This window comes from Chenopodium album, chromosome 11 (assembly GCF_948465745.1).
Source record: "Chenopodium album chromosome 11, dcCheAlbu1.1, whole genome shotgun sequence".
NCBI lineage: Eukaryota > Viridiplantae > Streptophyta > Magnoliopsida > Caryophyllales > Amaranthaceae > Chenopodium > Chenopodium album.
This window is the reverse complement of record NC_137844.1, coordinates 34,075,076-34,086,686: the sequence shown is the minus strand read 5'-3', so window position 1 is coordinate 34,086,686 and position 11,611 is coordinate 34,075,076. Positions and strand designations below refer to the sequence as shown.

General features: G+C 46.9%; 1 non-coding gene across 1 annotated transcript; it reads right to left on the bottom strand.

The window, feature by feature from the left end:
* Window positions 1-11,254: 11,254 nt before the first annotated feature.
* Window positions 11,255-11,360, bottom strand: LOC145569532 (small nucleolar RNA R71). Its single transcript, XR_014096129.1, has one exon. It is a non-coding gene; the product is annotated as a small nucleolar RNA R71 (small nucleolar RNA).
* Window positions 11,361-11,611: the final 251 nt, after the last annotated feature.

The following is an 11,611-nucleotide window of genomic DNA, read 5'->3' as shown; positions in this document are numbered from 1 at the left end:
GGTTAATTAAACTAGGAGTGATCAACTTATAAGATTAATCTAGATTGCATTGCAAATTTTAATGACATGAACCCTTGATTTGAGAATTGCTTTAATTGATTGAATTTGATTGTGATTTTCCTTGTTAGCCATTCATAGTGAACCCTATCTTGGCTTATAGGAGATAGCTTTTGGATTCCTTTGATTGCAACTATTGTTTGTCCCTTGTGATGTTGAATCGATTGAGTGATCTATAAATTAGCATAATTATTGAGCTTGCATGTGGAACCTATATCCCTAGTGTTTAGCATATTGAATTCTTCGATTTGTCTAGCTTCTTGACATTTTAGCTACCAACCACAACCATTTATATTCTTCGAATTAGCTTGACATAGGCTATAGCATCGTTCCTACTCATTCCTTTGGGTTCGACCCTTGACTTACCATATACTTGTATTAGGTTGGTCGATTGTTTACAAATTTAGTTTGGCTCTAGGGAGAGGTAGATAACGACCTACATTTTCCTCTTGTCAAAATGGCGCCGTTGTCGGGGAATGATATTGGTGCTTTGTTATAGTTTTTAAGTCTATTTCACCTTTCTTTGAAAATACAAAAAGATTTTCTTTTAGGCTACACTTGTAGCCGTGCTACTAACCATTTCTTTTGAGATTTTATGCATAGAGCACGTGGTCATTCATGAGTGCCATTTGATCCGAAAATTGAGAGAACTATTGCAAGGTTGAGGGGTGCTAGACGATCTTTGAGCCCTAGCATTTCAAGTGAAGAAGAACCACAACAAGAAGAACAAGCAACAATGGGAAAAAATCCGAGAGTGGCATTGAAAGAATTGGGGATTCTCGGTGCATATAGATTTGAGAGTGGAATTGCTCCACCTACAACACCGGCAAATGATTTTGAAATAAGGCCGGCAATGATCACTTTTGTTTTGGGTGTTTTTTAGAGCTCCTCAGATACTGGTCGCGCTCTTTAGGCAATGACACTTGGACACCTGCAAAATGAACGAATATTCCTTTACTGGAATATTTGCCTCCGACGATCAAGTTAGAGATCTGAAACGGAAAAGCTAGAGAGAGAAAGTAGAGAGAAGTTGGAGCTATTTTATGCTCTTTTTATGTAATATCGTAATCCACCCCTCCCATCATAAATGATTGGGGTATTTATAGGGGTGGGAGTTTGTGCCCCTTTAGGGTTTGTAACCTAAAATTCCGTGACATAATTGGCTACGCAATAAGGAGGTGCCACGCGTAATACGGGGGCTATGATGCAATAAGGCCTTTTCATGCTGATTTCAGGTGCTCTTTTGAGCCTTGGACACGCGTCATCTTTCCATAGGGACACATGTCGCCTTTTGACTAGGCCACGTGTCGCTACGGGATTGGACCACGTTTATGGGGTATTTTTACCCTAAACATTTGCCCCTCAGAGGGGGTGGCTCGTACGCTACAGACCGCCTCCTCTGATCTTTCACCCATCTTGAGGCGTACGAGTACATGGAGACTGGTCATGTTGCTGAGAAGGCGAGCAGATCTGTCCGCCCTCATAAAGTTGGCCGTCCTGCGCTGGTTGACTGTCTTCGTCCACCTAAAAACTTTTCTAGGGGACGCTCGAGTCCGGGAGTTAGACGGACGAACTATGCCACCTGGATTCTTAGGGGTGAGCTCGGACGCCCGAATTTTTAGGACGAATCCCTTAATTCCGTTTACTTGACCGGCTATTTGGATGCGCCGTTACTCGTCTATCTTTTTCTCCGTCCAACTTAACAGAACTATCTTTTCACGCTTTTGAATTTTAGGTTAAATTTTTAAATTATAACCGTTCGAATTCTGAAGGCAGGAAAGATGAATTTACTAATATGCCCCCATAAATTTTGCTTATATATACAGAGGGTTTGACCTCACTTTTGCACTTTGGAACTTTGCGAATTTTAGAGAGAGATTAGAACTTTTTAGAGAGAGAAAGTTATTTCCTTTGAATCTTCAAGAGCTCCGCCGTGTGATTGAGTTTTCCGGGCATATTTTTGAGTTTTCCGGTCAACTTTCAAATCTTCTCAAGAACTCGTCGAGTTTTCTACACAGACAGAGGTAGGCCGCCTGTTTTCTTTCCCTTCACCTTTACTTGTATTATTATTATTTTTCCTTTTGTTATTTATTTTTTCAAATCTGGCTCAACACTCGGCTTCGTCCGTTTCTCCTCATGAGGCCGGTCGTTCGCCTGGGACTGAGGAGTCTAGAGTGGACGAAGACTAGTTGTCTCCTTCATGAAATGGGTCCATTTCTAGTGCGTACCTACTCACCTCCACCTATTCTTCTCTATCCCTACAGTCGGACATGGCAAGGACAAGGAAAACGGATGATCTTCATGCGGCCAGAAGTCTAGAAGGTAGTTTGGTCAATCCTAGGAATCCTTATGACCCAAATAACACGGATGTAGAAACCGGGTCTACTACCCATACGACCGCTTCCACGGGTACTCAATGCTCGGCCGTGGAAGTAACTTCTTCTTTTGAAGAGCGCCAACGTGCACAGGGCGTCTCTTCTTCTACGGGAGTGTCACGGCCAACCCCGGAACTCAAGTCCTCACAACATGCCGACTCGGCCATGCAAGCGGCCGAGTTGCTATCTCCTAAGAGGCCTCCTTCCCTTTCTCGGGCGGTCACTGCTGGTCCGACCGTCTCAGTTCCTACACCATCCCATCTCCAACATAGCAGGCCGGACAAGCCTAGGAATGGGGTTATCATTAATGAGCCATCCGACCTGCCACCTCGCAGCAACCCTTCTTCGACAAATCAAGCGGCCGCTGCAAGGGACAAGGGCAAGGGTCCCTTAGTTCCTGAAGAGGCAGCTATCTCTAGGGGCGGCCACGGCTCCAGAAGTAGCAACTCGGTCGAGGCTGCTGATTTGGACAGAGTTCTTTCTACTGAGTTTGGATTCGCTCCTCCCCCTAGAGAAGAGGAGGCAGTGGATACGACCAAAGGCGAGAATGCAGCCGAGGGTGAGGTAACGGCCGAGGAGGTCGTTGCCAATGTAGACACCTTTAAGGACCCGTACGCCTGTACGGTGGGTAGCACGGCCTTAGCCTACTTGAATGAGGGCTTTGACGAGTACAAGGCGTTTCTCCAGCTGGGAGAAGGATTTGAACTTAAGGCCCCCAAAAGGTCTCTTTTGGTGGCCGCCTGGGAGGATGAGCGGCCGTGCCGCAGATCATTCAGCGTCTACCGAGCTGCCTTAGACGTTGGAATTTGTTTCCCCCTTCACCCCTTCATTCGTACAGTACTGGACAAGTACGATATTGCCCTCTTTCTGCGAGATGCACGCAATGATCCGCCTGGAAAAGCACACTGACGGATGGTTCATACTTACCACCACAAAGGATTATACGGTGGTGATGGACTGTGTGTCGAAGTGGCGTGATTGGAAGAATCGGTTCTACCGCATCAAAACAAAGGATACATAGCTCAATTTGCGAATGAATCGGTTTAATGCCAAGCCGATCCAACTCGGCCGAGGGGATCATAGACCATACAAACCACCCGTCCACCCAGACCAGGCTCACCAACTTGAATATTTTAAAGTCAGGAAGGTTAGACGGGATGGAAAGTTGGTGGCCGTGCCCCAAAACTGGATCCCCTTGGCCGGTTGGCTCTGGGACCCAATTTTTATGTCCGCATGTGGCCTGTACACAAACATTCCCCAAGGTGGGACTTTAGCTCTTTTTGGCGTCCGAACTCATTTCGTGTTGGAAATTATTCTAACTGTTGGTTAAATTTTGTTTTTGCAGAGGAAGCGTACGCCATGTTGGACGAGGAGCAGAAGGGGGAGGCTGACATGTCCGAGATTGATCTTGCTCGGTACAAGGCTCGGCAGCGAATGTACGAGCAGACCAAGGAGGTACGAGCTGCCCTTTTTTATGTCCTTTGCCGTATTGGTACATCGGGGAGAAGCTTCCTCCCTTTTTAGCACGGACAATTTATTCTGTCCGTGCTGCTACTATGGGGGGAGTCACCTTTTTTGCGCGAACTTTTCTTTATGTCCGTGTTGCTATGTTTGGAGGGGTCTCCTTCCCTTTTTAGCACGGACGCTTACTTGCCTTAATTATTCCTGCGCTAACTTCCTCCTTCCTTTGCAGCTGGCCACCCCTACCCCAAGGGCAAAACGAAAAGGCACCGACCACCTCTTCTAAGGACAAGGAGAAGGCGTCCGAACAAAGGATGTCGGTCTCTACTAGGACCCCTTTAGCTTCTGCGGCCAAGACGACGCTGCGGGTTGCTTCAAAGAAATCCAAAGGAGACCAACCCCAGCTGGCAACGAGTGGGGACTCCAAGTTCGTGGACCCGCCAACAAGGTCGGTCCATGACCTGTCCTTGGGAGAGGACGGGTGCCCTGTTCAAAGGGTTGAGAAGTCGGACTGGCAAGCAGCTGCCAGTCACTCGACTGAAGATTTATCCAGGCGTAGAGGTGAAGAGGTGGACGAACCTCAACCTCCTCCTCCCTTCACCTTCAACTTCCCATCTTTTCCCAGCTTCTCAACTGGTTAGAGAAGAATTCCATACTTGTGTTTTTCCCCCGTTTTTTTTTGCAATCTTTTTCCTGACTTAACAGCTTTTGCGATCGTGTACAGATATTGGGGAGGAGATGAATATGAGGCTACCCGACCAGTCACTGACTGGTGCGGACAGAATAGCGATGAGGGAGGCCATGGCTAGGGCCGTCCCTCAGGAGCAGAGGGACAAGCTCCGGGGAATTAACGAGGGCTTCCTCGGCCCCATGATAAATTGCAGCGCTGAGGTAACTGTCTGCGTCCACTTGCTATTTTAGCTTCTATACCTGAAAATTTTTTCTTACTTACGAATCTCCGTCCGCGCGCAGCTCTTTCTCAGGCTCACTGCCTTCTTAGAGTGGAAGGAGAAGGAGAATGAGCGACTGAAAGAGGTCTGGGTCGCTGTCAGGAAGGCCCAGGATAAAGTGACGGGGACGGCCGCCATCCAAAGGGTTCACTTAGAGACCCAGATTAACGCGCTGTCCGACAAGGCGGCGCGGTAAGCTGAGGATCTGGTGAAGCTGGGGAAGGCTCTTGAAAAGGAGACCTTAGCCAGGGACACCTTTTGGCAGGAGAGGGACAAGGCTATCCTTAACGCCCAACAATGGAAGGAGGGCTTTGAGGCGTCCGAAAAGCTGAAGGGGGACCTGGCCCTTGCCCAACGGAACCTGGAGACGGCCATCCAAGAGGCGAAGGCCCTTAAGGCGGAGGTGGAGACGCTGAAGAAGAATGTCTCAGACTTGACTGAGCAGCTTAAGGCACCTCGGCCGCCCAACCCCACCGAGATCGTCCGTATTGAACACAACGCCGAGGAGAGGTTGAAAATCCACTTCTTCGAGGCGTTCGAGCTGATGGTGGAGGAAGGGCAGGCCGCCTATTATCAGGAGCGCTTCGCTAAGAGTCTCAACTTTGTCTGCCTCAAAGAGGAGGCCAAGAAGGCCGGACAACCTTCTCCCGAACTGGTCGCTACATCGGCCACTTTGGACAAGGAGGAAGATGAGGAGGGTGAGGCGGACGAGCCGAAAGGCAAAGAAGGAGAAGAGACACAGCCTGCTGATAATGCATCCACTCTTGCCTCTGAGGAGCCTGCCCAAGACGAAGACTTGGCTAAATAGAGCCTAGGTCCTCCTCCGGCTGTCCCTCAATTCAAGCCTTTCAGTCTTTAACTTCTGTTTTTGTTGAACGAATTTTTTTTTATTTGGTGCCGCCTGTTTTGAGCGGCTTTGTAAGATATTTTGCCGCCTTCTGAGAGGTTTTTATTAATGCAAATTTTGCCGCCTTCTGAGCGGTTTTCATTTTATCTGTTCTATACTTAGCAAATTTTTGCGCATTTTTACGCTTTTATGCTTTCGTACGAACCTGGGGGGTATGCCCCTTTATTCGGCATTCGCCTAATCCATATTCTGAGTGGTTTGATTGAACTGGTAGTTTTTATACCTTAAAGGGTATAACAACTAGCGAGTTAATCAAATCATAGAAATGATTGCCCTTGGATTAGGTGAAACGCCGAATCAACAACTTATACGGCCGCTTGATGTGCCTCATGTGAGCCGTCTGTTGAATCTGTCGCTCAGACGTGCTCAGGAAATTTCAAGTAATATCTCAACTCAGAAATTTCTAAATTTGGCTGAGCTATTATGCCTAGGTATGGCCTTGACAGATTTAGGGTACCCGATGCCTTTATCGTCCGCCCTAATGGGGGTTTACCTGTGACTTTCCAGTCATTTTTCATATATATATATATATATATATATATATATATATATATTTTTTTTTTTTCTTTGTGGTTCCTTGTGACCATCTTGCTATATCGTAAACAATTTTGTTCAGCTTTTATAGGCCGTGTTGCTATGTTGCTTGCAACATAGTTATGATTTTCACTCGACCTTTCAAAAAGCATATGCAAAAGAAATCAAATAACTCAATAAGATAATAATGCCTGACTTTTTCATTAATGTGTCAAGATTACATTGTTGGGGCCGTACGGCTCTAATTACATTGCTCGGTCATTAAGACCTAGTTGTATATACAACTTTTTGGCTAAGTACAAAAGACTTTAAACATAATATTTTTTGAGATTTTCCGTGTTCCATGTTCGTGGAATTGGACGGCCATCTAGGGCTTCAAGACGAAAAGTACCATCTCGAACTTCTACGCTGATTCGATACGGCCCTTCCTAGTTTGGGGATAACTTACCATCCTCATTTGCTCGGCCTACAGCTTTCATTTTTCTCAGCACCAGGTCTCCCATCTTTAGCGGACGCTTAGACACTCGGCGATTATATGCCCTTGTCATCCTCAAGCGATAGATTTCGTGCCTTAGCGCCGCATTGCCCCTGGCTTCTGGAAGAAAGTCCAGGGCGGTCTTCATGGCCTCCCAATTGGCTGATTAATCATATAACATCACCCGGAGGGTAGGCTCAAACATCTCTATTAGGAGAACTGCCTCGGCACCATAGACCAAAAAGAATGGAGTCTCTCCTGTGGAACTTTTTGCTGTTGTTCGTATGGACCATAACACATTAACCAACTCATCGGCCCATAGGCCGCCTGCTTTTTCAAGCTTACGCTTGGTACCATTGGAGATCAACTTGTTGTAGGCCTCTACTTGGCCGTTGGCTTGTGGTCGGCCGACTGAGGCAAAGCAATGAGCTATGCCCTGGTCTCCCAACCATCCCTTGAGCTGGCGTGTTTCAAACTGGGGCTCATTATCGAACACCATTGACTGAGGTACTCCATAGTGGGTAATTATGTTCTTCCATATGAAAGCTGACACATCCGTCCACTTAATGCCCCGTAAGGCCTCGGCCTCGACCCACTTCGTGAAGTAGTCTACTGCTACCAACACATATCGCCTTTGACTAGACGCTGGTGTATACGGACCCAAGATGTCCATGCCCCATTTTGCAAAGGGGAGCGGACTACTTATGGCCGACAAACTGTTGGCTGGGCGATGAATTAGGGTTGAGAACCCCTGGCACTTGTCACATTTCTTTACCATTTTCATGGCGTCTGATTTCAGGCTCGGCCAGTAGTATCCTAAGTGGGTGGCCTTTTCAGCCAAAGCTCGTCCGCCAATGTGGGAACCGCAATGCCCCTGGTAGAGGTCGTCCAGCACATCATGCCCACTCTCAAGGGTAATACACTTCAGATAAGGCTTCAAAAAAGCTTTCTTAAATAACTCCCCCTTCTTCATCTCGAACCAGGCCGCTCTCTTTTTCATCAGCCATCTTTTTTTCAAATCGGTCAGGAGCAATCCATCCCTAAGGTAGGAAATGATTCCATCCATCCAAGTTGAGCTTCTATCAATGATCTGTACTGGCTCGACATCAATACTCTTCTTTTCCTTTTTTTCCTAAAACATGACCTAGGAGTATCACATGATGCCGAGGATGCTAATTTGGAGAGGGCGTCCGCTTGATGATTGGACGAACGGGGGACTTGCTGCAAGGTAAAGTGCTCTAGACCCTTGGCTTCTTCTTTTACCATTTGCATGTATTTCATCATGGCCGGCTCCTTGGCTTCAAAGTTACCATTAACTTGGTAGACTACAAGCTGGGAATCTGAGCTCACATCAACTTTAGTTGCCCCTGCCGCCTTACACATTCTAAGGCCGACCAGCAACGCTTCATACTCGGCCTCATTATTGGAGGCTTGGAACTGAAATCTCATTGCATATTCAAACTTATCTCCCTCTAGAGATTGACAAATAATCCCGGCGCCGCACCCGGCCACCGTTGCACTACCATCTACATATACTCTCCAGATCTGGTCTCCAGCCGGTTGTAAGTCTAGCCGTGTCATCTCAGCCAAAAAATCAGCAAAGGCCTGCCCCTTTATAGCTTTCCTGGGGTCGAACATGATGTCAAAGGCTCTCAGCTCTAAAGCCCATTTAAGCATGTGGCCACTAGCTTCTAAAGTTACAAACGACTTCTTGAGTGGTTGATCTGTGTAGACCACAATTGAATGTGCCAGGAAGTATGGCCGCAGCTTCTTTGATGCCATGTACAATGCTAGACCAAACTTTTCAACAGGGGGATACCTAAGCTCGGCATTGTGTAGCACATGACTGATAAAATAGACAGGGATTTGGTGGCTGTCCCTTTTAGCAAGCAGGACGACACTTAAAGAGTGTTCTGAGATGGCGAGATAAATGTACAACTTCTCATTCTTGAGTGGATTGACGAGCCGAGGCAATGTATGCAGATGACTCTTTAACTGTACGAATGCTTCCTCAGCTTCTTTCGTACACTCAACCATGGCTTTCTTTTTGATAGTTTGAAAAAAGTATCGGCATTTGTCCCCTGACCTTGACAGAAATCGACCGAGTGCTGCTAAACAGTCGGTCAATCTTTGCACCTCTTTAATTGTTCGTGGGGACATCATGTCCAAGACAGCTAGAATTTTTTTCAGGGTTAGCCTCGATTCCACGTTGATCAATAAAAAATCCGAGAAATTTACCGGACTCAACACCAAAGACACATTTCTTCGGGTTTAACATCATCTTTATGCTGCCTGAGTTCGGTAAATGTTTCTCGAAGATCATTTAGATGGTCGGCCGGCTCCTTTGACTTGACAATCATGTCATCAATGTACGCCTCCATATTCTATCCTAGTTGATCTCTAAAGACTGTATTGACCAGCCGCTGAAATGTAGCAGGGGCATTCTTGAGGGCGAATGGCATAACTCTTTAACAGTACAACCCCTGCTCAGTCACAAATGCACTCTTCTCTTGATCTTCTTCCCATAGGGGAATTTGATGGAATCCGGAGTATGCGTCCATGAAGCTCGTTAGGGCATGCCCGGCCGTGGAATCAACTAGGCGGTCGATTTTAGGCAAGGGAAAGCTATCCTTAGGGCATGCCTTGTTCAAATCTGTATAGTCCACGCACATCCTCCAAGTCCCATTCGGCTTTTTCACAAGAACTACGCACATCTGTATAGTGGCCGGGAAGCATTTGCACCAGGTAGCGTCATCTACGCTTTGCAAGTACATCAGGTTTCTATACGAAGTGATGTGTTCCTCGGGGTTACCCGTACGATCATAGGCGCCCACAAGTACACTCTTCACCTTCGGTAGCTGAGAAGCGCTTAAAATTTCTTGCGAAAACGGAGGCGGCTTATCTCTAAGAGTCAGCAAATGCATCTGCCAATCAATTCGGTGGGGCTGCACGGACTGTTCGGCCAAATAGTGAGTCTGGCCAACGTCTGGCCAAATGGCCTATATTGTCCGAAGACTTGGGGACTCGGCTGCAGAATGCCGTTGAAAACCTGGGGGGACTGATGCTGAAGCGGTTGTATTGGAATTGGGTTAGAGTACGAACAGCATGACTCCTACTGGAGATGGCCGAGTTGCTATGTTGGGAAAGAGTGTGTTTAGAAAATTCATCCGGCATTGTGGGAGTGGAGGCCATGTCTGAGTAAACGGTACGTTCCCGTTGTTTATGTGGAAGGTAGTCTCTCGCATTCTTCCAGCGTCGAGACGGCTTTGTCTCCTCTTTTCGAGGCTGTCTGCCCCTCCCCCCAGCCGATTGGGTTTTCGCCAACAGACTAGACAAATTCGTCCTTGGCACCCTAGGAGACCTTCCATTCGGCCGGCGAAATGGTGTTCCCGGCATCTGTTGCGTTGGTTGCTTTGTTCTGAGTTTTCTTTGGAGCTCTTTCTCCCTCTTTTCTAGGCAGCTGCCTAGAGGTAGAAGCTCGGATGCTCTCAAACTCCTTCCGAAGTTTGTTGAGTTCGGTCTGCAAGGAAGCAGCAGTAACTGGAGGATCATCGCCTCTTGAAATGAGGCGGTCAAAGGATCACTGGAATGAATTGTAGGGACTATATCCTCTACGTGACCGTCCTCGCCTGAGCGAGGGCCTGTATTAGGTGTCTGACCATCTATTGCCATAACGGACGAGTATCCCCATAGATGGCGCCAAATGTTTCGGGTGTTTTTTAAATCTCCTCGGATACTGGTCGCGCTCTTCAGGCAATGAGACTCGTACACATGCAAAATGAACGAATATTCCTTTACCGGAATATTCGCCTCCGATAATCAAGTTAGAGATCTGAAACGGAAAAGCTAGAGAGAGAAAGTAGAGAGAAGTTGGAGCTATTTTACGCTCTTTTTATGTAATGTCGTAATCCACCCCTCCCATCATAGATGATTGGGGTGTTTATAGGGGTGGGAGTTTGTGCCCCTTTAGGGTTTGTAACCTAAAATTCCGTGACATAATTGGCTGCGCAATGAGGAGGTGCCACGCGTAATACGGGGGCACCGTTTTGCGGCTTTCAAGAATATTTCTTGGGAGTTGGGCTATGATGCAATAAGGCCTTTTTATGCTGATTTCAGGTGCTCTTTTGAGCCTTGGACAAGCGTCGTCTCCCCATAGGGACACGTGTTACCCTTTGACTGGGCCACGTGTCGCTACGGGATTGGACCACGTTTATGCGGTATTTTTACCCTAAACAACTTGATGGAGATGCGACAATTTAGTGGGGCCAAGCATGAAATCCCACTAAACCATCTCAAGGAGTTCGAAAAATATTGCAATACTATCAAGGTGAACGGAGTTTCTCAAGAATTCATCCGCCTCAAGCTCTTTCCCTTTTCCCTCATAGGGCGTGCTTTGGAATGGCTAGACAAGGAGGTTAAGCCGAATTCTCTAAGGCATGGGATGAGGTTACCAAGGAATTTATATCCTCTTTCTATCCATAAAAGAAAACAGCGGAGGCTAGAGCTTTGATTTAAGGTTTCAAGCAAAAGCCTAGTGAGAGTCTCTATGAAGCATGGGAGAGATACAAAGAGTATCAAAGAGAGTGTCCTCACCACGGAATTCCTACTTACCAAATTATTTAAATCTTCTATGGAGGCCTTAGCCCTCAAGGAAAATCATGTTTAGATGGAGGAGCCGGAGGTCCTATCATGAACAAAACGGAAGAGGAAGTGGTGGACATAATTGAAGACGTAGTGAGGTATTATAGAGATTGGAAAGATAGAGAAAGAGAGTCAACTAGAAAGAGTAGCTCTTCAGTGTACTCAGTTGATCATCTAAATGCAATCAACAATCTATCCTCACAAATGACAA